This window comes from Atractosteus spatula, unplaced genomic scaffold, assembly GCF_055471065.1.
Source record: "Atractosteus spatula isolate fAtrSpa1 unplaced genomic scaffold, fAtrSpa1.hap1 Scaffold_31, whole genome shotgun sequence".
Classification (NCBI taxonomy): Eukaryota; Metazoa; Chordata; class Actinopteri; order Semionotiformes; family Lepisosteidae; genus Atractosteus; species Atractosteus spatula.
In genome coordinates, this window is record NW_028296859.1 from 12,562 (window position 1) to 40,000 (window position 27,439).

At 42.8% G+C, this 27,439-nt stretch overlaps 4 non-coding genes across 4 annotated transcripts; 1 reads left to right on the plus strand and 3 right to left on the minus strand.

Annotated features, from left to right (window-relative positions):
* Nucleotides 1-591: 591 nt before the first annotated feature.
* Nucleotides 592-663, minus strand: trnat-cgu (transfer RNA threonine (anticodon CGU)). Its single transcript has one exon. It is a non-coding gene; the product is annotated as a tRNA-Thr (tRNA).
* A 2,671-nt stretch (nt 664-3,334) lies between these two features.
* trnak-uuu (transfer RNA lysine (anticodon UUU)) lies at nt 3,335-3,407 on the minus strand. The gene has a single exon. It is a non-coding gene; the product is annotated as a tRNA-Lys (tRNA).
* Nucleotides 3,408-4,725: 1,318 nt separating this feature from the next.
* On the minus strand, nt 4,726-4,797 carry trnaa-cgc (transfer RNA alanine (anticodon CGC)). Its single transcript has one exon. It is a non-coding gene; the product is annotated as a tRNA-Ala (tRNA).
* Nucleotides 4,798-10,584: 5,787 nt separating this feature from the next.
* trnai-uau (transfer RNA isoleucine (anticodon UAU)) lies at nt 10,585-10,678 on the plus strand. Its single transcript has 2 exons — nt 10,585-10,622; nt 10,643-10,678. It is a non-coding gene; the product is annotated as a tRNA-Ile (tRNA).
* Nucleotides 10,679-27,439: the final 16,761 nt, after the last annotated feature.

Genomic DNA, 27,439 nt, shown 5'->3' on the forward strand with positions numbered 1-27,439 from the left:
TGCACATAACCTGTTACCTTTTTGTTGTTTTGCACACTGCCTGTTGTTGTTTTTTGCACATCGGCTGTTGTCTCTGTCTTTCTTTTGTAATACAATTGTATTGTTGTTGTGTTGTTGTGTTTTTTTCTTTGTACTACTTATGTCCGAGAGCTAGCTAAATAGCATTTCGTTATACCATATACCTGTGTATAAGTATAATGACAATAAACTTGAACTTGAACTTGACATAGTCTTGCAGGCAGTATATTATTTTATCGTTTACTCTTTTAAAAAAACACGGTCTTCTCGTTCCTAAGTCAGATTTTTAGTGCTTTCGAACGTTACTTCCAACCTGGACTGACAGCTCACCCGATCTGTTTGTGATCAGACCATGGAGTGGGGGGCTGTACCAAGCGCACGTTCCTTCCCAATGCTGAGGTGATCATTCGGAAGATGGGTGTGAAGAGAAACAAGCTTTGTCGACTAAAAAACAAGGCAGGATATGCAAGAATACTAATCACTGGCAACAGTTACGTTCTCTTACTATTGAGACTCCTACATTGCGAGTTTTTGAAGACTTTGAAACTAAAGGAAAGCAGTGACAAGTGAAACAGGCACAGGTGGGGTTTGAACCCACGAACTTTGGTTTACGAGACCGACGCCTTACCACTTGGCCACCGCGCCTTCAAACAAACAGGGGAATAATGTTGTTCAAATTATTTTTTTTCTGAATCTGGTTTACATCGCCTGGAGGCAGCAACAACAATAAAAGGGATACTTAACAAGGAGATACGCAGTAGCAGTGCGACTCCAACAGATGCTCCTGAAGAGACTGGAGGTTTAAGCCAGCTCCTTAGAGCGCTCGGCCGCGTTACTCTCAACAGCGGCTCTTCAGCTCTTGTTGTTTGACCTAGTGGTTTTATAACGCGTGGAAACGACCGCAACTTCGTTTTCTGAGATGCTTTCTCTCACGTGGTGAAATCTCGACCTCTTTGGCATCTCTGGCTATAGTTCTTCAGTAGAGCAGGCTTTCACACCTCTGCTTATAGTGCCCTTGAAGTCATTTTATTTTTACAGGAAGACGCATTCCCTAACGATCTCTCCTGTTTTAGAAATGCTTCATAAGTCGTGTTTGATTCAACGGACAAACAGTATACTAATTGTACAATGCAGATCTATGCGGCATTCGTACTGGATTTGACTGGGATTCTGAAATACTTCTTGCAAAGGTATTCAGACTTTCTAGAACCTATATTACAACCACAGACCTGAAACTCCCTAGCTTCCAATCTCTGATGTTGCTGTCCTTAAACTCGGACGTGATGTTCTGCAGACGTGTGCATAATGTCCTGTTTTCTTACAGTGTAGACATTTTGCTGTTCACGCTCCGCATTCATCTGCTTTGTGCGTTGTTAGTCCGCACCTGTAACATGTAATGTCAGCCGTCCCCTGTTCTTCTATATCTCTAGCATGACTGCGTCCTGCTGCTCGGCTTTTGTTTGTAAAGTTTGAGCGAGCGCCCCGTTCAGTGTCACTTTGTCACTGTGGTCAGAAAGCATTCTTGATTCTGCTTGAGCTGCTTCATGAATTCTAGCGACTTTAAGAGCTCTTTCTAAAGTCAGCCCTTCCTCCTGCAGCTCCGAGGTTCAGTAGAAGCGGTGGAAAAAGCTGGGCATAAGCAAAGCTTCTCGGCGCGGTTGCCATATCTTCCATGGCGCAAGCTAAACGAAAAGTCCGAAAATTCAGAAGCTCGTTTCTACCAGCAAGAGAACTAAAATCTGCAGTGTTCTGCTCGCTTTGAGTCCGTCAAGCACTCATCTCTCGTCGCCATAAATGTTGTGTATCTTAATAAAGAGACGTTTTTATATTATTTTAACTATTTTATTAACTACACAGATCACGCCCTTACACCTTATATTCCCGCCTTCTACTCTCTCGTTCTGTTGTCTCACGATGTCTACTCACAATACTACATTTAGCATGACTTCTTGTTGCAGTTGAGCTCAAAGCTGGAGATGATCTCCATATTCTACCGCAGTAACTAGTCCGAAACGTAGTATACAGTACACACTTTTTAAGTAAAGTCAGGTTATTAAAAAATTAAACCAGCGCCCTGTCACAGAAACGTACCCCAGTCTCCCGCACAACAAGCGGGGGTACTCAGCACTATACTAACGAGGAGCGCTTGTCTGCAGCTGAGCGTCAGCTCTGTTTACTGTCAGCAGTCATTTCCTCATTTCCAAAGACTTTTTCACCTGCTCTCAGCTTTTAAAGACGATCATAAACGCTCAAGAAGTAATTCATGTCAGTTTGAAGTCTGTTTCTGTTGTCTCAGCTCTTGATAAAGAAAAGCCGTGCGTGGGAGACTCCCTCTCTGAAGAAGTTTGCCGTCACCCTGCGAGGGAGAAGAGCCATCAATCACCGAGGCAACCACTGAGACAGTTAACATTGAACACGTGAAATGCGAGATGTTGTGATTTTTTTCCCGCTTAAGGCTTCTATCGTTTCTACTCTAACGAGAAAGACCTCTTTATTAGAAGTGAGATTTTAACAAACGTCTCCAGGGGTAACTGCGATCTGAACGCAATGCCTTAGACCACCAGCCATCTTGCCTGTGGTACTTATAATGAAGTATATATTTTATTTCTACTCGTTGATAAGAAAAGTGAAATCATGTAATTAGGGATATGTCCTTTTTTCATGGGGAAAACTAGCCCGAGCAAATGTAAAGTTTAGAGCAGCGCTTAATAAAAATGATCAGAACCCGAAAGCCTTCTTATGCGGATCAGTATATTCCGATACCACTGGTTCTGCAGAAGAAATAAGAAAAGCCGAACTCAAAGCAGAAATGTGTTGCCATTACGGGTACTCTGTCTGCAGCTGCTTTAAATCTACTCACACCGTGTTGCCATTAAGGCTACCTAGTTAAAAACAACACTTATCGTCACCTTTTTGAACGTGATTATTAGACACCCGTTAAATCTCAACCGAGGTTTCTTGAGAGATCGTTCAGCGAGCGAGTAATAAAAAACTACTTCGCTTCCAACCTCTGCTGTCGCTGTGAACTCGGACGTGATGTTCTGCAGATGTGCAGTGTGCCTTTCCTCTTGTCGTATTCAAGAGTACTCACTGTGTGAGCTCCTCACTGCGTGTCCTGTACTCTACTGTGATTTCAATTAGATTATCTATGTGGAGTGTAGTAACATGATCTACTTGAACATTTTCGGTTTGTGAAATGAAACACTAAAGAAAATACAAGCAATGGACATTTAAAATAACCACAGTAAAGCTAGAAGAGTGAAAGATAAAAGACTGCTTAGAATGACATTCACAATAGACTTAAGAACAGTACAACCGCCTGAACAGGGAGTTGAACCCTGGGCCCTCAGATTAAAAGTCTGATGCTCTACCGACTGAGCTATCCGGGCTCTGAAAAAAAGTCGACACTGTCGGGATCCTCGCAAGTCACGTGTCTCTTGTGCCGAAGAGCAGTCATACCTGACCCGTCTGGAATGACCACTGACAGACTTTATCCAGAAGCGACGGCACCACTCCCAGTAGAATGAGTGAGAAATACAGCATGACATGGGGAGGTAAGGGGCTCCCGCAATTAATCTTTCCTCACATTACTGATTTTTTCAATAGCATTTTGACCTTTTTTCACATTCAGATTTTTTTTCACATTTAATACAATCTTTTAATCAACAACATTAAAAAGAAAACAAATGGAACATTTTTTGGAACAATAATTAAAAAAAAACTTTCAATGCCTTGGTTGTATATGTGTGCACACCCTTTATAAAGGGAGTTGCAACAGTGCTGAAATTTAAAGAGCATTTCTGTAGAGAAAACAGCATTTTTTCTGCCTTGATGTTAAGCTTAGGGAGCCTGTCTTTTAGAAATTCTATTTCTTAACACCTTGCACAGCCTCCTGACAGACTAACAAATATTTTTTGGAGAAATTGGCTCACACACCGGAAGACACTAACGTTTATTTACGTTAGAGTATGTGAATAACAGTTTAACCGAAAAAGTTTGTAATTGTGATTTTGTTAAAATTCAATAAATCGTCTATCAACAGTAAGAAATTATTAAGAAATTGTTTTATTTCATAAACTATAAGACAATTAAGAGAGTTTATAGGTCATATCCGTCGCTTATGTTCTTTTAACTCTAGCGTTCAGGATCCAAACCCAGGTGCGGACGGTTGTGTTTCTTGAATCTCTTGTAATCATCAAAAGTCGATGTGTAGTCCTTCAGTACTTTCTCGAGTTGTGCCATGGATATTTTATTCGATCAATACTTGTCATGCTCTTTTGCATTTACCTAAACAAACGGAAAAAGTTCAAAGTGTGTTTATGGCTGTGCTTCACATCTAGACGAGAGCATTTGTAACAGTACAGGACACGCAGTGAGGAGTTCGTGAAGCTTTCAGTTTAGTGCGGAGTTCAGAAGGAGGATTCGCTCGCTGAATGATCTCTCAAGAAATCCCGGGTGAGATTCAACAGGTGTTTTCTGCAACAGTCACGACAAGTGTGAAGCAATCTCTGGATTTCCTGAATTTGAACTAAATTACTAGTTCAAATAATTTAGGATTTAACAGAACTAAATGAGGTACATTTAAAACAGCAGCGCAACTCTGCGGCACGTCGAGTTTAATTGTGTAAACCTGGCTCTCTCTGAACACGAGCAAAGAGTTCTCACTCAACAGAAGATTGCAATGTGAGTACTGTAATATAAAGCACCTGGAGATGCCAGGGATTGAACCCGGGACCTCATACATGCGAAGCATGCGCTCTACCACTGAGCTACATCCCCGATGGAAAAGGTAGTGGAACAGACTTAGAGATGTGCAGATGCTCACTGATCACAATCCACCATTCATGAAGAATGCCTGCAGTTTCCTACTTTCGCGTTTCCTCTACTACAGAGTAAATTAATGGGAATGAAGAAATAAGGAAGGAAAAATAATCGCATTGAAGCTTCAAGAGACTGGGCAAAAATTAATATATTATTTTTGTATCCAGTCACACGTGCGACGGTGGTTAATTCCCAGACGGGGGAGTGCTTTTTTTCTACCTCCTTACTCGACTGTCTTTCAATTCTGTTTTATTTGAAAGCTTTTTACATCTTTTATGTGCTCTTGATTAAACTATGCATAGAAAAACAGCACTACTGATGATTTTCATGGACCGATGCACACTTGTTCTGTACAACTCGAGTGATAAAGCCCTGTCTGCAAATGTTGTAACGCCCCAACCACAGGAATGGTAACAGGAAGGATCGTGTTCTTATTTGATAAGTCCTTTTGAGATGTCTTGTCAATGCACACAGGCGTTAGAGCTGAATAATTTACTTTTAGTGGTGTTTTTAAACAAAGATGGAACATGTTATTTCTATACCAGGAAGAAAGGAGCAGACTTTTACTTTAAGAGGCAAAAACGACACCTTATCAAAGCTAATATTAATTAAAATGACATCACAACAAAAGAGTGGAGCCTTGAGTGAATTAAAATTAGTTTTCATTGGACGTCTGTGTCTCCTTAACTTTGTAGGTGAGAGAGAGGATTGTGATTATTTGCAGGTGCTTCTCGGAAGTGTGTTGGTGGTACAGGTGCCTTCCAAATAATTAAGTCTGGTTTGAATCCCAGCCAGTACAAACCCAAATCTTTTCAAGATAATCTGTGGTCCGTTAACACATCTTTTGAAACACTACAACAGGTAACACCCCGTGTGAAACATCATGAGCATCTGTTAAACCTCTCTACCTGCCCGTTCCTCAAAGAGACATGACGAGGGTCTGAAAGGACATTTTGAGCCTTAGAAACATTTTATCATTCCGTACTTTCCTGTGCAGTCAGGTCAGTTCCACTTCAACTGCGCCCGACAATGGAGGTCGTTTTGAAAACAACGAGAGTAAAGAGACACTGCACGTCTGCAGAACATCACGTCCGAGTTTAAGGACAGCAACATCAGAGATTGGAAGCTAGGGAGTTTCAGGTCTGTGGTTGTATTATAGGTTCTAGAAAGTCTGAATACCTTTGCAAGAAGTATTTCAGAATCCCAGTCAAATCCAGTACGAATGCCGCATAGATCTGCATTGTACAATTAGTATACTGTTTCTCCGTTGAATCAAACACGCCTTATAAAGCATTTCTAAAACAGGAGAGGTCGTTAGGGAATGCGTCTTCCTGTAAAAATAAAATGACTTCAAGGGCACTATAAGCAGAGGTGTGAAAGCCTGCTCTACAGAAGAACTAAAGCCAGAGATGCCAAAGAGGTCGAGATTTCACCACGTGAGAGAAAGCATCTCAGAAAAAGAAGTTGCGGTCGTTTCCACGCGTTATAAAACCACTAGGTCAAACAACAAGAGCTAAAGAGCCGCTGTTGAGAGTAACGCAGCCGAGCGTTCTAAGGAGCTGACTTAAACCTCCAGTCTCTTCAGGAGCATCTGTTGGAGTCACACTGCTACAGTGTCTCTCCTTGTTAAGTATCCGTGTTATTGTTGTTGCTGCCTCCAGGCGATGGAAACCAGATTCAGAAAAAAATAATTTGAAAAACATTATTCCCATGTTTACTTAAAGGCGCGGTGGCCAAGTGGTACGGCGTCGGTCTCGTACACTGAAGATCGTTTGTTCAAACCCCGCCTGTGCCTGTTTCATTTGTCACCGCTTTCCTTTAGTTTCAAAGTCTTTAAAAAACTCCCAATGTAGGAGTCTCAATAGTAAGAGAACATAACTGTCGCCAGTGTTTAGTATTCTTGCATATCCTGCCTTGTTTTTTAGTCGACAAAGCTTGTCTCTCTTCACACACATCTTCCGAATGATCGCCTCAGCATTGGGAAGGAACGTGCGCTTGGTACAGCCCCCGACTCCATGGTCTGATCACAAACAGATCGGGTGAGCTGTCAGTCCAGGTTGGAAGTAACATTCGAAAGCACTAAAAATCTGACTTTGGAATAAGAAGACCGTGTTTTTTTAACGAGTAAACGATAAAATAATATACTGCCTGCAAGACTATGTCAAGTTCAAGTTCAAATTCAAGTTTATTGTCATTATACTCATATACAGGTATATGGTATAACGAAATGCTATTTAGCTAGCTCTCGGACATAAGTAGTACAAAGAAAAAAACACAGAGACAGAGACAACAGCCGATGTGCAAAAAACAACAACAGGCAGTGTGCAAAACAACAAAAAGGTAACAGGTTATGTGCAAAAACATGCATCAAAAGAATGAAATAAAGGGATAGAAATTATGGGGAGTGAACTTTTGACATGTATGGTAGAGGTAGATTTTCAATGTGTGTTTGGGTTTTTGGTAAGAAAGAAGGCACTATGAGGTTCAGATCATAGGTGAGAGGTGATGTGAGAGTGAGAGAGGCTGGGAGTTTAATAGTTTGATAGTGCGGGGTAAAAACTGTTTCTGAGTCTGGTAGTCCGGACCCGAATGATCCGGTACCGTTTTCCATGTCATGCTAAACGCCACAAATTTTGTTCGTCCAGTCGTATCAATCGTCCTAAAGTTACTGAAAATCGGATGCAACTGGTGCAATCAGCACCCATTTCTTCAGGATAGTCGAGCGTTTTAAAACAGCAAATTCACAGATTCGTGTCTTTTAAGCTTTGTGTTTCGCTCTCCAAATAGAGGCACGGGTTCAAATCCCACTCCCGATAGTCAGGCGTTTTACCCTGTCTTTTTTACCTGCCTTTACACTGTTTCAGTCTTGTTGTGCTCGCTGACAATCACAGTACGAGGAAAACGGAGAAACTACTTAGCAAAAACATAACGGAGAGAAAAAAGCTTCGTAAACACGTGAATGTGATTAGCAGCAGTAAGGTATGCATTCAAATGTTTAAGGCTGATTTATAAAAGCAGCAGAAGAAAGGTGCAGCCTTTGTGAGAATTCGCGGGTTTTTATGCTGCTTGGACTTCTTTCAAGCCTATGAAGTGACCCCCGTTTTATTTTCAGTTTCAAACTTCAGAACCGAATAACAAAAAGGTTTCATGTGTGACAGCATTCCGTTGCAAATACCGTTTCCACGATGTATTCAGCGACGGGAATGAAATATTTTAGTGCTGGCTCAAATGCGAGGAATTTCCGAAAAGCCTGGAAAAGCAACGCTTGCAGTAAATGACAAATTTAAAGCGTATACTCAGTATGAACAGAACAACGCAATGCTCTGTAAAAACGATCTGAAGCCGCAATTACTCTTTTATCTCGGGCAGTTCATTCCGATACGATGTTTCCGCAGAATAAATGAAATGCCGAACTCCAAACATGTTGTTGCCATTATTGTTACTCCTGCTGCTGTAGTTTTAAGCTTTAATCAGTGGGTATGTAATGTTGTAAAGGGGCTGGACTACTTTGTTCAGTCCAAATTCCATTATGTGAATTCATGCTTTTTTAATATAAGCATTAACAATACAATGCGTGCTCAAAAACTATTACTTATTAGCTTAAGAAGCGGACGTGTTTTGACAAAGTGTGGTATTCGAACATTAAATGCTGAAGTGTTTAATACTTGCTTGTGAGCAGATCTCCCTCGATTTAGACAAACTCTTGTTTGGCCGATGATTTCAGATCAAAATCTGAATCAAGTGGAAAGAAAGCTGAATTACGCAAAGGTCATAGAAGGCACTGGGTATCACTGTTACGCCATCAGGTCATGCTAGGAGGATTGGGGGGATCAAATTGACACAGAGGGACCCAATGTGGGGGCTGAACCCACAGTTCTGAGATTAAGAGAGTCATGCTCTATTGACTGCGCCTATATAACTCTTGTGCTACAGCAGTAATGTTTCTGGGTGTGGATGGACATGACATAATAGGCTGACAGCAGGAACACGTGGCCCACAGGCAGTGACAGTATCGCTATCACATTTGGCTGCAGTATATTGTGTTGAGAGCAGCAATAACTTTCCTGCAGAGATGGGAGTGCCTTTAATACAGCTCTTTCAATCGGACAGAGTAACAGGAACGGACCAAAAGTTTCTGCTGTGGATCCATCTCCACGTGGGGGAAAGAGACAGTAAAATAGCGATGAAGAAACAGAAAGAATTGTGCTCGCTGCAAAGTAGGAAAGAAAGAGGTGTTAGGACACGTAAAACAGCTTGGCGATAATTTGCAGCGACAGTTTTATGTTATTTAGTACACAGATTTCTCTTCATGTTCCTTAAGATGTGTAATTTGTATGGTGGTTGTATGAGAACAGTTTATTCTAAAGTCCTGTCAATTAACAGTGGAGAGCTACCTGGTGCACGTCTTCAAGAAGACTCTCTTTAAGGCGATTAGAAGTTTCTCGAACAAATCTGCGTCATATTTTTAAAATAGTTTAGCTAATGAGCAACGAGAGAAAAATGAATTCTCCCACCCTCCATTCGAAGATAAAACTCCATGTGCGAGTCGAAGTTTCCTTGAAGCTACAGATGTTCGTCATTATTGGACATCCCCGGTGATATTGACTAAGGAGCTCAATTCTTACGTGCTGTAGTTCAACGTGCGCAAAACACTCATATCCCCTGCAAATATCGGCAAGGTCAGTGATATTCTCAACAATTTGTGCCATTGCAATTCGTGCAATTCGTGCCATACTTTTTCGCAATGTATTCTGACAAGCCAAGATCAGAGGGTCATATTTGAAAAATGGTGCATTAAAATGTCTTGTACTTCAGGATTTTGATAGTCGATTACATTGTCTCTCACACCTCGGTGTCAGAATTGTGAGACGTTTTTATAATCAGGGGGGAGGGCCGTAGCAATAAGCAGAAAGCACAATCACCTTTTTCCCATTGCAAGTCCATGTTATGGTGAGTTTTTAAAATTGGTTTGCGATTTTCTAAAATATATTCCATACAAAAATATAATTTGGACAGTCGCTATTTATTTGGATATTCCCTTTCACTGAGGATGTCTACAGTATTCCAGCCGAATTAGTACTGATCGAAGAGAGCCATCTACAGGCGAAAGGCGACATAACATCACAGCAGCAGCATTTAAGGCGGAACGAAAAACGCGAATAAGATGCCAACTTCAGCCTTGTAGCAGACCCTGGGAGGCACGCTCAAAATAATCATCTTTCCCAGTACTTCAGAGTCATATTTAGAGCGCTTTACTGCAATTTTATGTGATTGATAGGAGATGTGAAGCCATCGAGCCTGTACTGCCATTTCTCATGCTTTCTCTCAGTGTCGGAGCTGCAATTGCTGTAAAGGAGGCGACTTGAAAATGAAACGTGTAATCACCTTACAGAGGGTCTTCACGACGGGGTGCGTCAGCAAGTTCTCCATTATTGTCAATTTACTGGACTTCTGAAGAAACCTAGCTACAACGAAAATACAAACTGCACAGTTTAAGGCACATGAAGAGAAATCAGTGTGCTGATTGACTCAAAAAATGTCGCTACAAATAATCTGCCAGGCTGATTTACTTGTTCGACCACCTCCCTCCGTCCCCCTTTGCTGTTAGCACAATTCTTTCAGTTTCTTTTCTTGTATTTTCCTTGCTATTTTAGTGTTCCCCATGTGGAGATGGATCCACAACCGAAACTGTTTTCACCCTGTGTTTCTGCAGCGTCAGTCTGTATAAGGATCACATCTCGCACAGCTCCAGTGGCGCAATCGGTCAGCGCGCGGTACTTATACAGCAGTGCATAGCGGAGTTATGCCGAGGTTGTGAGTTCAAGCCTCACCTGGAGCAGTGTCTTTAGCTACTGAAAGCAACTGTCGAGTTTAGATACTCTTAGGTATTTGATGGAGATAAACTAACATCAAATGAACAAATAAAGGCTTATTTTGAGTCACAATCAAAGAAGGCTCCACAGCTGAAACATTGTGTTTCCTTCTCTTTTCAGCATGGAATAAACCTTGACTTTTCCTTTGAAGCCCATGCATGCTGACGCAGCTCCCTACTAAAATTACACAGCTGTGTACCTCCAACTGACCTGTACACAAATATATGAGAGAGGTCTACTGAGACGAGAGGAGCACTGAAGACTTGAAAAAGCTCTCGCATTAGATTCTGTGTTTTTGTTGTTCCCCAGATTTGTTTTTAATGTTCTTTTTCTTTTGAAGGTGTTGCGTTTGGTTTTTTTTTTTCATAGTTGTTAGACTACTACAGGGATTTACCTAGGTTCCTGGAAGACTTCTCGTTTTGTGTTTGTTGTGTTTTCGGGTTACAACAATTTTTTTTTCTATTGATAGGACCCCACGCATTACTATGGGAGTAGTTAACTTTAGTTCTTACATTGTACAGTACCTGAAATTACCACATAAACTACTACTCTGTTTCCCTTTTTTTAAAAGGCACAAGTGAAGTTTGTTTTTCCTTGCTGCTGATTGGTAGCTACAATGGGTCAATTGCAATAAACTTATATACAATAAACTCCGCTGAAATTTGTCAGCAGCTCTGTACTAAACCTGTTCTCGATTGCAACAAACCTAAAATAACAGCTGCTGCCCACTAGATGTTACGCCATTAGGAGTCTAGCTTAAACCACCTCTTCATAGGTTTTAAGCAACTCGGTAGCGGACTAAGCAGAACAATTGATCACATTAGAACTGTCTTGAATGTAATGGAAATAATGTACTCATTAATTAACAAGCTTATGCACCACTTGCTTGAAAATTATTATTATATTTAACTAAAATTGCTTTCCAGACACCACAAATATTCACAATGAATGTTATCATAACACATTTTTAGTAATACAAGTGTTATTTATTAATAATTAAGTTCCATGTATATCTTTATTAGTAGCTGTATTACAAGTAATGCATATACAGTCTTTATTACAGTTAGTTTTCAGTTATCCTGGGGAGGGAAGAGAATGGAAATTAAGGAAATAAAAATTTTAAGGGCTTAAGTCTTCAATGTGTTCTGTCATAGCTGTGTGTTATCACATCTGTCATATCTGGGTGTTAATTTAGTATATTTGATGTATTATTTATTGTGATTTGACACTACACTTGTATTTGACACTACACTACACTTCTCAGGAGAAAGCAGTACGATTTTTTTTTTATTTGAGGGTACAGAAATTGTATTGTATGGCCAAATGTAAGGTTACGTTAAGAAACCCTTTTTGTTACCTTTTGCAATGTTATTTATTTAAGACGGTTCTTCGGAATAGTGTCCCTTACGTATCTGTGACTGTGGTCCAACAATAACGGTGCTGAAATAGCCGGAATGTGCGGGAAGAAGATGGAGATGGAACAGGAGGCTTATTCAGTCGATAGAAAGGTTGTGTAGGACTCAACACACTGCGGTTATGGTATTGGGTTTAAGAGCATTACGATCCTACAGTCTCCTCATCCGTAATCAGATGCGTTATCCAATGCGCCACTGGCCCTTGTACCGCATTCCTCAAGTGCACCACTGTGAGCTTGCGCCGCTACAATAATACATCGCCCCGGTGCAAATTTTCTCAATTAGGTGCACGTTTTCTATGTGTATTTAGTTAATAAGTCTTTCATTTTGTCTGTTTTAAAAATTGCATCTCTTTAAAACAGACAAACGAGTTTATGTGTCGTGCTGAAATTCACACATGAGGGAATTCAAACGAAAGAAATCACAGAAAAGATATCGCGCTTAAAAAGAAATCCAGAGTGGAGACGCTGGTGATAGAAAACAGAGCTTCATACGATGCATGAGATGCTTTACCTCTGAACTAAACTCGGCTCTTTAATCGTGTTAGGAAAAGTGAATAGCCAACAGTGTACATTTTAAAAATCAAAGCAAGACAATGAGACACGAAGAGAATTCGGAACACGAGCCTCTCCTTCATTGTTTAACGAGCTTTTGATGAACGCCTAAGTGAAAGACAAATTCACTATTTTCACTTTGTGATTAAAAAACACTTTTATCACACGTTAAGCACTCCTGATGGTGTCGAATAGTTCTCTTTTCTACCCTCATCATTTGAGGATCCCCAGCTAAAATATCTTTTTAAACTACAATAAAATTGCAATATTTTGAATACTATTTAAGTTTACATAGTCACATTCTCGGTGATATTGACTTAGGCGCTCAACTATTAACTTCTTGTAGTTTGACTTGTGCCAAAAGTTTGAAATCTGTGCAACTATCAGGATGCTTAAGGACATCCAAAGAAACCCCATCACATTTAGGGGAGACGGTGTTGAGGTCGGATTAATTTGAAATGCGTCTCTGGGGACTTTTGATTTACCAACGTTACGTTTAACTGAAGGATACGCTGACTGACTGTGCCATAGAAACTAACGCACATCACCTTTTTTCTACATTCACAGGTTTTTGGCTAAGGACAAAAAAATCGTTTTCGTTTCCTTGCCAGCTGGCAGTAATTCCTCTGCACTGACAAAACAGATGAGTATTTTATCTTTCACAATTTGTATGGATTTTTTTAAAAACAAGTTGTTCCAAAAATTAAATGAACACTTCCATTAAATTTAATGTAGAACCATGTTGCTGTCCATAATGATAAACTGTGCGGCAAAAGAGGAAGAAAGGCACCAGTGGGATTCAAACCCACAATCTCCTGTTTAGTAGGAGGTGCTTTAACCAACTAAGCCACAGCATTCTCTCACCCTACTGTTAATCCCGCATCAGCAGGGTCAGCTTGTCGGCACGCCTGTCTCCATTTGGTGGTTTGAGCTGACGCTGCCATGACGTTCCCATTAAATGCGACCGAGAATACTCCAACCGGCGCGCTGCTTTGCCTGCTGTCGGAGAACTAAGCCACGGCACTGGCATCAAATATCCCTTTTACAGCCACTTGGACACATCTCAATTGCTCTGAGACACCTGCATTCAGTGTGCGCTGAGCCTGCTTGCTGAGCAAGTGACGAGAAATGGCTTATGTCCAAGGAGCTCAATTTGCTTTTTATGTTCAATGGGGTGTCCACTACAGCCGGCACTGAAGCGCAGCACAGGCTCTGTGGTTTGACATCTCCCAAGGTAAATGTTGAAATTGTAGGTGGAAGAGGAAAATTACCCTTGAGTATGGGGAAAGAAGCCAACTCATGTCTGGAAGGGGCTAAAGTGTGTATGGAGGTGGCCTAGTGGTTAAAGCAATAACTTCTTAATACATTATGCTCTGCACAAGTAGGTTTGAACCCCATCCTTGTCGAGGAAGGGCTTTGACACATTTTGACCTTTTTAAACTTGGTGTGCTTTCGTATCATTTATTCGCTCCTATACTGTAACAGTAATATTTCTAGATGTGCATGACCATGGTAGGCTGACAGCAGGAACAGCAGGAAGCAGTGACAATATCAGAGGTGTCTGCAGTGTGTTGGTTTGTGAGCAACAATAAAATAACTTGACGTGGAAGCAGGTGTGCCTGCATTAACACAGCTCCATCGAGCCGAAAAAGTAACACAAGAACCGACTTAAATTCAACAGCGAGTTTCTGTAGCTGAAAACAGAAACTACTTCACGTCAGGAGTGAACTCACAACCTCAGCATAACTCCGCTTTAAAAGCACCCCAACCTGGCCAATCGCGCTACTGGAGCAACACAGCACAGTAGCACATTTTCCTCAGTGCTTATTCCCTAGCCTACCAGCTTCAAGACTTTTTTAAATCGATCGAAGATTCATTGGAAAAGGTTTGTCGATTGATTAGGTGGGAATCACACCCGGATTCACTGCTTTCAAGGCAGCTATGTTCATCATTATACCCAGGACTGGCGCCAGGTGAATGATCTGTAGGGGGGCATCTGAAATCCTGAGGGGGGCAGTGATATTTTGGTTTAAACAGAGCCGTTGCAAGCATCCAAGTGAATTCTCGCAAGCATGCCACTGATTAGTATTTCATGTCAGAAGATAACGACAAGCAATCTGGTATTTAGCGATGAAGAACAGTTCCACGTTCATCAGAACTCACGTGATTATTTTTGCCTGGAGCACCAACCATATGTGTTCATTTTTGCAACAACATCAACAGTAACGAGGTTCTGAATCATTAAGAAATCATTGTAAAACCAACAGAAAGTACAAACTTCTATAACTACAGTCCTAGTTATATAACGATTGTAAGTATAAGGATAAACTACTGCAAGCCATTGGTCCACCTGAGCAAATAAGGTCGTAATAATGTTGACATCCCAAAACACAGACACTATGTAACATGCTGCTCCTGGACAGATAGCCCTCGTGCACATCAAACAGTCCGATGTAGTAACTGCGAATTCGGGGTTAGTGTAGTTATCTGACCATTGACAAAGTACAACTATTTTTTACGGCGCAAGTTAAGTAAGTGAAAGTGTTCAAAAACTTTTTATCCAAACCTTTTATCCAAAACTGAGGGGGGTGGAACTGTTCAGTTGAGGGGGTGATTTTGGCATGCCAGTAACATTTTCACAAAACGTCCTAGAGTTACAAAAACACTTACTTTGTGTATAAAGTGCATTGTGTACACACTGTAAGTTCACAAAGCGAGAAATACTGCTCAATATGGGATCCTGTCCAGGAATATCAGGGCTGTAGGGGGTCAGATCTATAGATGTAGTAAACACATTAGTGGAGACGGTGTGTCTGTTCTCTGTGTGAGAGCCGGACAGGAGGAATAATCTGTGGTCTGGGAAGAAGAGACCCTCGTTGGAAGAGCGGCATTCCTCACAGGAGAGAATGAAAAAAAAACTTTTTCAGGGACGCTGATTTTTCTCCTTGGGGGAATTAAAAGCACTTCTAGGGAGTGACCTTGTGGTGCAACGGTAGCGCATCTGACACCACATCAAAAGGCTGTGTGTTCAAATCATGTTGAGATTGGCTGATGTATTTTCAGGTTCAGCTGGTGGTGTCCAGTTTTATCTGTACACCACATAGATAATCTAAATGAAATAACAGAGCAGTACAGAACACGCATTCAGGAAATTACACAGCAAAGCATTTTGAACACGACAAGAGAAAAGGCACACTGCACATCCGTGAAACATCACATCCGACTTTAAAGACAGTTACATCACAGAATGGAAGTTTCAGGCCCCTTTTTTATTACAGGTTCAAGCTAACCTGAAAGTTACAGAGTTTTAGGTCACTTTTGTATTAAATAAAATAAATATTATTTGCCCTTTTTTAAATTGTGGATGAAATCCACTCCCATGTACCAAGACCTTACAGTATATTCATGTTAATTAAAATGACCAACGCTATTGGACATTGGCTGGTGCTTTTTGTAACGATTTGCTATTTCATGCAAGAAAACCCGACCCAACGTTTGCTTTCAGGTGCGGTTCATTCACATAATGGACATCTATTTCTGAGGAGCCTGTTTTAAAATCGCACGAATCCGGTAGAAGTCAATCCTACAATCTCATGATGCAAAATCAGATGCGTTATCCATTAAACCACTGGCCAATCATGTAACTGAATTGCACCATAGTGAGTTTAGCGCTGCAACTAGTAATACACCACCCCATCTAAAATTTCTAAGTGAGAAACGTGTTTTCTACATTTTTATCAGTTTTAAAATATCATATCTTTAAAACAGACAAAGGGTTTGTGTGTCACTCTGAAATTCTGATTGATTTAGAATTCAAAGAAAAAATGTTTTCTTCAACAAGGCAGTGAAATTATGACATCTTCACTCTACTTCTCTCTTGTAGTAAAGCAGACCTTGCAGTGTGAGCATTTGCTACAGTAAATTAGGTCATGTATCATGTTAAATCACTTCTTCAAAACAAAACATTTCCTGGTGCACGTTTTCTCCATGAGAAAAATACATTTTTCCCTTACATGCTTTCTCGTTTTTTTTCCATCAGAGTACAGAAAGAAGAAAAAAGGGAAAAGCAGTGTCGCAAAAGAACTCCGTCACCCTTGGGAGATGTCAAGCTCATCGGATATGAAAAGTGCCAATAAAAGCAATTTCTCTTCATTTATATTAGCTTCGGGGCTGCTATTGTGTGTGAGGAGGCAACTTGCTCAGCGCTTACTGAATACAGGTATGTTTTGAGTGTCATGCTGATATAAATATAAATATATAAATGCAAAAGAAACTTTTAAAGCTGATAAAGTAATTTGCATGTGGCTACAACATCCCTGGAAGAGAGATTTTATCAGTTGCACATAATCAGTATTTTTTACTTTTTGTTCAGCACTGGAAATATATTTTTTTAAGTTTTCTTAAGAAGATCTCATGAAGTATTGCCAGGACCTACCTTTAGCACTCAATAGCGATATTAATAGAGTAGAAATGTAAGATAAATTGATGATCTGAGCTAAAATAGTCCTTACGCGCCTCCTGTAACAGTGTTCGTATTCATAGCAAGTAATATTCTTTTTCAACCCCAAACGTTGCTATTGCATTAAGCTTTGTGCGACCATTAGAGGTTTCGGTAGCTTCTGGAGAGCGCACTTTTCCAAACTGAAACCTATAAGAACATTATTCAAGGTACACCATGTCCCAGAATCGTTCATCGGGACTAGGATTAATATCAATGGAAAGTACTTCAAGATTTAACTGAAATATTAAAAGAGTAGGAAAGCATTTAAAATAGAAAAAATCAGTTCAGATGATATTTAATTTTTGAGAAATGGGCACATACTGTACATCAGCTCAGTGAGCAGTGCGAGGTGCTCTCCTGGAGATGATGTTAAATTAGTTAAAATCATGTGATAGTTGAAAAAGCTTAATACTCGTCGATAAAAGACCCTCTGAAAGCAGTAAAGCACTGCACAACTGAATTCGTTGCTATTTGGAGAAATCCACAAACTCGTGTTTTACATGTGTTTTAAAAGAGAACCATACTCACCGACAAAATAACGACACTGTAGCTGATTTTTTCCGAAGCACAGTTGACCTTTCTGAGCCAAATGATGAAGCTCACCCAGTGAATACTATAGCAGAAGGTGGAGGAAAGTGCAACTTTGTAACTACTGCAACCACAGGAACAACTGCAAGAAGCAGAATCAATTTCCCATCGAATGGTGGTGTTGTCTGAGGTACGAGATGTGAACGTGTGCAGAGAATCCCACAATCTCTTCAAAACTTGGACAAAGTATTTCTGATGGAGCGCTGTGCGCAAAGATTGAATAAGCTTTGCTCCTGCCGATGATTCTGCGTGAAAAAGCACAGCATTCAAGTTTCACAGACAAATGCACCATGCCTACAAAACCAATTTTAAAAACAATTGCGGCACACTACGATTCACACTGACTCAAAAGTGATCACGGCAGATGTTGTTCCCTGCATAATGCTGAAGGGACCAAAGAGCATTGCTGTTGGGAACACAAAATGAGGCTTTTTTATGCCTTGATGTTAAGCTGACAAAGACTATCTTGAAACACCTAGTTCAGTCTCTCGACAGACTGTCAAGCAAAGCTTTTACCCATTGAAGTCGCAATAGAAGGAAGGTCTTAACCCACCAACACTTAGCAGCGGCAAGATTCAAACCTAACCCAGCGAAGAAAATGGAGCACAAACCCAGCACTTAGACCACCCAGCCACACTCCCAACACCTTACTCTTTTGGAGAACGTCGGGTGGGTTCAGCTCTTGTTGTGCGATGCGTGGAAATGACTGCATCTTCGTTTTCCGAGATGTTTCCTATCACATCTTTGTCAGCTCTGAATATAGTGCTTCTTTGGAGCAGGCTTCAGACCTTTTATTTTATTTATAAAGGAGGGCGCATTCAGAAACATGTAATTCCTGTTTTAGAAATGCTTTGGGCGGTGTGTTTTATATAATGCACAAACAGTATTCTGATTGTATACTGTAGACCTGTGTAGCAATCATACTGGACGTGACTGGGATTCTGAAATGTTTCTTGAAAAGGTATTCAGGGCTGCTTGAATCTATAATAAAAAAGTGACCCCAAATGTCCAACCTTCCAATCACTGATGTCGCTCTCCCTAAACCTGTACGTGATGTTTTGCAGATGTGCAATGTGCCTTTACTCCTGTATTAAAAACGACCTCTGTTGTTGGGCGGAGTTGAAGGAGAACTAACTGCACAGAAAAAGTACGTAACGATAAAATATTTCTGCGCGTTAAACACATCAATCGTTCAGCATTTCTAAAATGTTTAATTGAATTGACAAAGAAATCCTCTCCTTAAACTTCGAAAAGGATTATCTGTTGAGCCAGCAGACGTAACACTGCAGGTGCCCGTTTCTCACAGGTGTTTGAAGTTGTGGATAACATTTAGCAGGTTTGGCGCCGAGGCTTAGCTGGTTAAGACGCCTCACTAAAAACCAGGAGACCCTGGGTGCGAATCCCAGCGGTATCTATTCGTAGACAACAAGCCACTCATTGTCAATATTTATGGAGCTTAATTTAAAGACAACGGGAGAAGCATGAGTTACAGCTTTCTGTAGCTGTTTTACATCGCTGTGCAATGGTGAGTGCATTGGACTTCTAGGCCTTGATAGAATGAAGTCATTTAAAGGTTGTGGGTTCGAGTCCCACCAGAGTCATGTATCATTTTGATTCAACCTTTCAAAATCCTCTAGGGATTAGTGTTGATCAAGTCAAATAAAGGACTTCTTAAGAGTCCACAGTTGAAAATGAACCAGCAGCCACAAGAAAGAAATTAGTGCTGGATTGTGATCACTTTACTCCTGTCCTGGAGTCCTTGCACTGGCTTCCTGTCAACTTCAAAATCCTCATGCTCACCTATAAGGCTCTCCATGGCTTGGCACCTCAGTACCTGTCTGGGTTATCGCCCTACTCCCCACCTCACAACCTTCGCTCTTTTAATTCTGGTCTCCTATCTGTCCCCCCGTCCATCTACACTCTATGGGGGACAGGGCCTTCTCCTGTTTTGCCCCAGAGCTCTGGATCTTTATCCCCACGGATATCAGAGAGTCACCTTCTCTAAACTCCTTTAAATCCAGACTCAAAACTTTCTTCTTTAGAAGAGCCTTTATTTACCTGTTCTTTACCCATCTGCTCCTACTGTATTATGTACCACAATCTGATGTCTCCTCAAACAGTGTATTCCCATCATGCTAATATTGTGTTTTTTTTGTTGTTGTTGGCATTATGTAAAGCACTTTGAGAAGTTTATTATTATTATTATTATAAAGGTCTTGTTTTCTTGTCCTGTGTTTACAGGCTCAGAGGCCAATGCTCTCCCTGATGCTGGGGAAAGGGCTCCTCTTGAACAGCAGCACAGTGAGGAGGAGTGGGGCAAACTACATAAATATGAGAAAAGACGCAAAAGAGTTGTCACTCAGGGTGTCGAAGGGTCGATGTATACTGGGGCTCAGTTGAAATGCAACGTCAGGACTTTTCCGAATTGGGTCACACGAAGAGAGCACAGCCTTTTCCGCCCTGCCAGGTGTGTCTCGGTAACTCGCCGTGATCGTATAGTGGTCAGTACTTTGTGTTGTGGCTGCAACAACCCCGGTTCGAATCCGGGTCATGGCAGAATAGGGGCGTCTGCTTTTACTACTTGCGCGAATGAAGGCAAAAAAAAGCCAATCGATGTGAACGAACGGCGCTTTACAGAGGAGTACTTCCTGACTGGATCGTTGATGAACGACAGAGGCCACTCCGACCTCTTCTCGGTTTTCTTCAATGACTTACTAAGGATCTTCTTCACATTCGCCCATGCAGGGTAAGCCAGTTACACCAAAGCAAACGCAGGAAAGTGCATTTCAAGCAGAGACCAGGAGGGACTTGTTTACACCGAGAGTGGTCGGAGAATGGAACAATGCGCCCAGCCCTGTTGCTGGAGCCGATTCTTGATGAGATCTTGGGCTCACTAAGAGGCCCCCACTGGATGCTAATCTTTCTGTTGTTCTTGCAGGTCCTGCGCTGCTTTTGAGCCGACAGAGCTCGTCCTGGTCTGTCGGCACAGCCCAATTGCAAATGATCGGCTCCACGTACAGAAGGAACGTGCGTTTGGTACAAGAGTGCATGAAGGCACTGGAAATACATTGGGAACAAATGACCGGTCGCTCAAGACCTCTGTGAAGTACAGGAGCGTGCAAAAAGAGGCTGTTTCCGCCCGGTCTTGAACCGGGGACCTTTCGCGTGTTAGGCGAACGTGATAGCCGCTACACTACGGAAACCTGCAGGGACCGCTGCTGGTGTCTCGCTTGCGTTTCGGGCTGAGAAAGGGAAGCGTCACTTTAGGAAGGGGGCGCTGGAGAGAGGAACAAAGGGCGCGATGAAACAAAATGCCGAAGCCCGGGATCGAACCAGGGACCTTTAGATCTTCAGTCTAACGCTCTCCCAACTGACCTATTTCGGCGGTGCACAAAGCCCCCAGCCACCTGCTCCAGCCTTCCTGTGTTGCGGCATGAGCGCACCCAGAGGAGCGGGAGAGTGTTGCAGGAACGTCACTCAGAAGGAAAGCCACCCAGCTGCGCCCTCTGAGCTCTGTCCAGCGCATCTTCCTCGCATGGACTCCTGCCTGCGACGGGCAGGAAACAATTAGCAAGAACAGAACAGCACCCTGTAACGTTGCCATAGCCTAAATGTAGTGGCTCTCTGAAGGCACCAGTTCTGTAGGGTTTGGGCATTTACTGTGACAATTATTAATTGTAGAAGTAAATCACAAAGTTAATTCTTTTGATGGCTTTAGAATCCAACCATGTGACAGAACTCAAACAACGCACACACACAGGTACTAATACACGAGGATACATTTATTAATACATAGAATATGCATATAAACGTAACAGATCTTATCGAGAGGGTTATCAGAATACAAAAGGTATATATTCAATCAGTTACGAAGAGTTACATATATCAAGAGGACATACGTTCAGTATATCATTCATTTAGACCGTTTCGTAAATGAACTTGTTTATAACTTCTACATTAGATACTCAAAACAAGTACGTAACTCTTAGGAATTAAATTCATATCAACTGGTTTGGATAACAATTGAATTCTCGAGCCGTAATGCAGTGAAGTTGAATACTCATCCAATTTCTGGGGATACATATCTCCTGCAGGCACAAACAATCAGCTGCAGGCTTGTTGCTGTCCAATCCGCGCTCTCTGGCTCCATGCCAGGCTGTGCTGTGCGGCTTGCAACGGTGCGCTGCTGATGCTCACTGACCGGGTAGTTAGTGTCGGCTTTAACTAGCAAAGTTTGTGCACAGGAGAAAAGATGACTGTGGGTCCCAGCAAGTCAGGAAGAGGACCGGTTCGTTCCTGATGAAGAGCTAGTTCTGAATAGTGATTCAGCTGTCCACAGTTCCGACCTGTTCACAAGGCTTGCTGCTGGTGCTTACCTCAGGTGGATCCTCTGGTTACTCTCTGGCAACCTCCGCTCTAGACTCTTAGAACAAAGGAAAGTTCTGGCACTCGGACACACTGACCGTGCTGAGTCTCAGGATGGTCAGGAGGCGCGCTGCGAGAATGTCCTGCCCTTGGGAGCCTTCTGCTCCTGGGCTGTCCTGCCCTGGAATTCTCCTTAAGAATTCCCTTCGAAAAAGTTCACAGAATTCTCACCGAAGTCTCTTCTGAATCTCACAGGCTCTCTGTGTTGCCTGTTTTTACCTGGAGGAACTTCAGCTCGTTGATTGGCTGAAAGTTCCATGGGTATCAGAGTCCCACGTGGGTTACTCAGCCCTACCAGTCCCTGATTGGATGATCAAGGTGAGATATGAGTCACTTACTCCTGACAATTAGGAATGCAGTCCAGATGTCAATCTGGCACTCCCTAGACAGATAGGCGCCAATAGATGACCATTGATCATGATAGCCAGGCTTAGCTAAGTGCATCCCCCTTTGGGGGCTTGTTCCTTATCAAAAGAAAACATCTTAAATCAGCCTGCATGAATACTTTCTCTGTGGCTGCACCACAGAGATGGAGGGTGAGATGGGGCCTCCTTTAGGACAGCATACCAACGCTTAATTCTGTCTTATTAACAAGCATTGCCGCTACATATCCCCCCTTTTTGAAGGTCACGAGGTCCTGAGGCGTTGTTGCCTTCAAAACAAAAACAGAGTTAAGTGATGTCCCTTGTCATTAGAACATTAACCTTAAATGTCCACATTACTCCTCGAGAATTCATACCAGAACCAGCATTGGATGCAAACAGGATGAATAACATCTGGAGTATGTATAAACACGGTAGGAGACATTATCTAAGTCTAGGAGTTACACATCAGGAAGTTCACTGTCAATATCTGATACTTCTGTAGTAGATATTTGGGAAGAAGTAACTTCCTTTCTTTTGACATGCTACCTTTGACTCATTCGTGCTACTCGGAGTACATCTTGATGTGAGAGTACAGCATTCAGAGTACACTGTCAGTCATGATCCAACTACCCGGCAGCAGTGTTACAATAACAACAGTTCCTGTTCCCAGCCCCCCCGATAAACCACAACACCTGTGTTGGGTATCTGCTAGGTTGGTTTGGAGGTTTGTTCCATTAAAGCAAACTAACTACCTGTACCTCTTCAGGGCTTACTGTTTCTTGGATTTCTATCCAATTCAATAGTGTGGCACCTGAAGGCATCCAAGACCTCAAGTTTGGTCTTATGTTGTCTGGTTCTAGACCGTACAGTTTTAAGTTCAAGCTGTACTATGGCCTCCTCGGGAACTTGCAGGAAAACTATTGGTTAGGTAGCTGCATTGTGGTAGCTGTATCATGCCTGTCACAAATCATGGTGACAGTTAAATGTGGTGTGCTGACCAGCCATTTACTTCCCACCTGCTCTTCATGGGGTTCATTAACCTCCCTCTGCTCGTTAGTAGCTTTACACCCTTCATTGGTGAATTGTTTAGACACAGCCAATGGATAGCTTTGGTAGCCATACCCATCTCAAGATTTGGAACCGAATTCAATCTTGGATTGCCTTCTGGGTGAGCTATGAGCGATGGGGTTAATGTCACATACTCCTCTACTAAGAAGAGTGGAATCAAGTGGGTTGGGAATTGTGCCGTGGCTAGACTAGCTACAGTGGCACTAAACTCCCTTAACAGGTCTTGTGTCAGCATTCTGGCCTGTTGCACACAAGCATAAACCCACTGTATAACACCAACAATCATGTCCACTGGTTGGGGAATAAGGTTTAACCCTGTTGCATAGAAAGTTGCCTGTAGGGTTTTCCCTAAGCTTTCCAACTTTTGCTGCTGTTGATACAGTCTGTCACTACCCTCTGGCATCTCTGACACCTGTCTTCTTGGGGCAGTCAGGGTGAGAGTGCCAGTAGCACACAAACCTACCAGAAAAAGCAAACGTGCAACAGTGGCGGCAGCAATAAGTCCTCCCAAAAGTCTTTTCGGGTGGCTGACCCCAGTCATCTCCTTCTGAGTGACTGTTGTCTTTCTAAGCTGGCGCAGCGTGTACATGGTGTCTTTCTCAGTATGCCATGTGGCATCTTGGGCACCAACATCCTGGAAATCTGGGGAGATCTGACGCAGCTGCTGATGCTGCTCCTCCTTTTCCAGGGCATCTGCTTTTTCGATTTGTTCATGCCTGTGCTCTAGGAACCCTGCAGGGGGTGGTGCAGCGGTGGAGCATGCCTGACCCTCGGCTGAGTGGTCATCTGGAGCACCTGAGTGATCTGGGATTGTTATCCCATTCTCACTGTTCAGGTCCACCCTGCACACTTCCTGATTGAGGAATCCCTCTATCGGCATGTTTACAATCGTACGCTGGGTAGGTGTAGGACACGTGCTCGCTCCCCCCTTCCCTCGCTAGGGGTTCAGGGAGCTGCCCCAGCACTGGGATAGCTAGTTAATTGTCTTTGAACTTACTATCACCCACCAGGCCCATGTCAGTGCAGGCGGGGATTCTGACACCCCTCTTTGCGATGTCCTGCACTGGCAGGCGAGTGACTTGACCATCCAGCTCCAGTCTGGCTGAACCACTGTTGGTCAGACTCAGACTGACAGACTGAGCTGGTGGCTGTAAGAAAACCGGCTCGGCTTTCATTCCCTGTCCCTTCTGGGGGACTGGGTGTGTTGGCAACCCTGCCGTTGAGGCAGGAACAATCAGGTCAGTCTCACTCACTACCTGGTAGTTGTGAGAAATAATGTTACCTGACTGCAGGTTCCCTGGGTCACAGCAGAGGGAATCGGCATCTGGGATCAGGTGTGTCCACAGCGCAGTAGTCTCAGCGTCCAGCTGGACCTCCTGACTAACCTGTGAATGTTGCACCAGGGGCACCTGGCGGTGGCCCTGCGACAGCTGCTCAAGCAGATCCTCATTAATAGAGGATCTCTCAGGGCTAAGGGTGAGGGCTACCTCACCAACCTGCTCTCCTGCCATCTGGATCCCTTCCACCACTGCGGGGTGGTGGTCCTGACCCCTCTTGGGTGCCAGGGTGCACAGGGAAAGCTCCTTTTCATCACCAGGTGGGGAGATCTGCTCCTCTTTAGGGGTGTAAAAGGTGTGTGCTTTACCTGGTGGATCAGGCGGCTGCTTGGAGCACCGCTCCTGTGGCAGGGAGGCTGTTGTGACCTCAGCCGGGACACGACTTCCCTGTATATCCGGGGAACAAGAAAATATTTTTATTTCTTGTCCAGAGGGAACAGAAGAAATCTCCACATAGGCTTCTGTGTTCGGTGGGCACTGTGTGAGCACAGTCTGCCTCTTTGCCCCCCTTCCTCCTGTACAAAAGGCTTAGGAGCCTTGACCTGTTTCCACACCTTGCCTTTCTGGTGATCCACCAAAGGTTCCTCTCTGAGTCGCATGCCCTTTTCTTTTTCTACCCGTTTGAGCTTGCTGTATGACATCAAACACCTTTCAACCTCAGTGTCAATCAATGTCTCACTGTGTAAGACATCTCCCATGGCAGCCTTGAGGTAAAAGCTTCCTGCTTTTCCTCTCTGTTTTACTGCCTGCTCTGTGACTTCAGGGGTGGAGTCAGCACTCGCTTGGGAGTGGCTGACCTCATCCAGGCAGGAACCCTTCCATTCAATCAGATAGACTGAGGGAGGGAGAGGGGGCGGGTCTCCGCCTCCTCCAGTGGAGAGTATCAGCTCATTCACGCTTCCGGCAGCCTTGGGGAGCGGTTGTCTCTGTCCTAATAAAACTTGTTCAAGCCTGGCCAGGCGGGCGGCTAATGAATCCTTTTGTTCAGCTTTATCTAGCCCTTTCTCTTCCCCGGTGTTCTCATGGAACTTAGGACGCTGGGTGCGGTCCTGTGTGCCTGCTTTGGAACGGGGCTTAGCCAGCTCAGGAGCCTGTGCTCCTTCGAGCAGGGGGGAATTAACCCTGCTGGCTCTGACGGCGAACACAGTCGCTTTAACAGCTTTTTGCTCAGAGCGACTTTGGACATCATACTCCCAGGCTTTCTGCACGAATCTCTTAATATCAGTCATTTTCATGGTCTGTGCATCTGTATGCATTAAGATCATCTTTCTGACTGACGGGTGGAGATTCGCAATGAATTAACCCTTGAAATGTGTGTTCTCTTCACAACCCTCATCATTTCGCCCTGCAAAATAAGTTCATCTAAGTCTCTCGTAATATTCGCGAGGGGACTCTGCTCTCTCGTGCTTAATGTTAAGGGCGGCGGCTATCGCGGCAGTCGGGTCAATAAACGCACTGTATTCTGATAAGTGCTTGACACAACTCTTCAAAGTCATCACAGACTTTCTTCATCTGCCTAGCCATCCACTCATGTACAGCTCTGCTGCTAGTTTTCCTGACCAGAAACACTTTTTCCTGTTCTGTAGCGTTTGGCAGGTACTGCAGGGTATACCTGAGGTCTTGAATATAACTCTCGATATTATTCTCTGACACTGCAGGGTCAAATCTCTCCATGTCCTTCGCTAGCTCTCTCAGAGAATGGAGGTTTATTCTCCTAGCTTCTCCGCTGACGGAGATATGACGGAGATCGTGGTCAGACCTGTCACTGCTAGAGAGAGTGCTTAATAGCGACTTGAATTCAGACCTTTTAGCAACCATCGTTAAACTTAAAGAGTATTACTTTTCAGTACGAAATCACAGTTCTACCACAGAAAACCACAAGATCAAGTATGCAATCAACCCAGTAGATTGCAAAAGATCACAAAACAATCAAGCACTGCTTAAAGAGCAAGGGGAACTTTTTTCCTTTCGGCTTTCAGCACACTGTATTGTCGAGTATGAAACCCGCGGTGTTTTATATTGAATTATTCCGCTTGGTTGTCTCATTTCAGTCTTACCATAGCCCGTCCAGGGACGCCAATAAATGTAGTGTGCTCTCTGAAGGCACCAGTTCTGTAGGGTTTGGGCATGTACGGGGACATTTATTAATTGTAGCCGTAAATCACAAAATGATTCTTTTGATGGCCTTAGAATCCAACCATGCGATATAACTCAAACAACGCACACACACACGGGTACTAATACACGAGGATACATTTATTAATACATAAAATATGCATATAAACCTAACAGATCTTATCGAGAGGGTTATCAGAATACAAAAGGTATATATACAATCAGTTACAAAGAGTTACATATATCAAGAGGACATACGTTCAGTATATCATTCATTTAGATCGTTTCATAAAGTGAACTTGGTTACAACTTCTACATTAGATACTGAAAACAAGTACATAACTCTTAGGAATTAAATT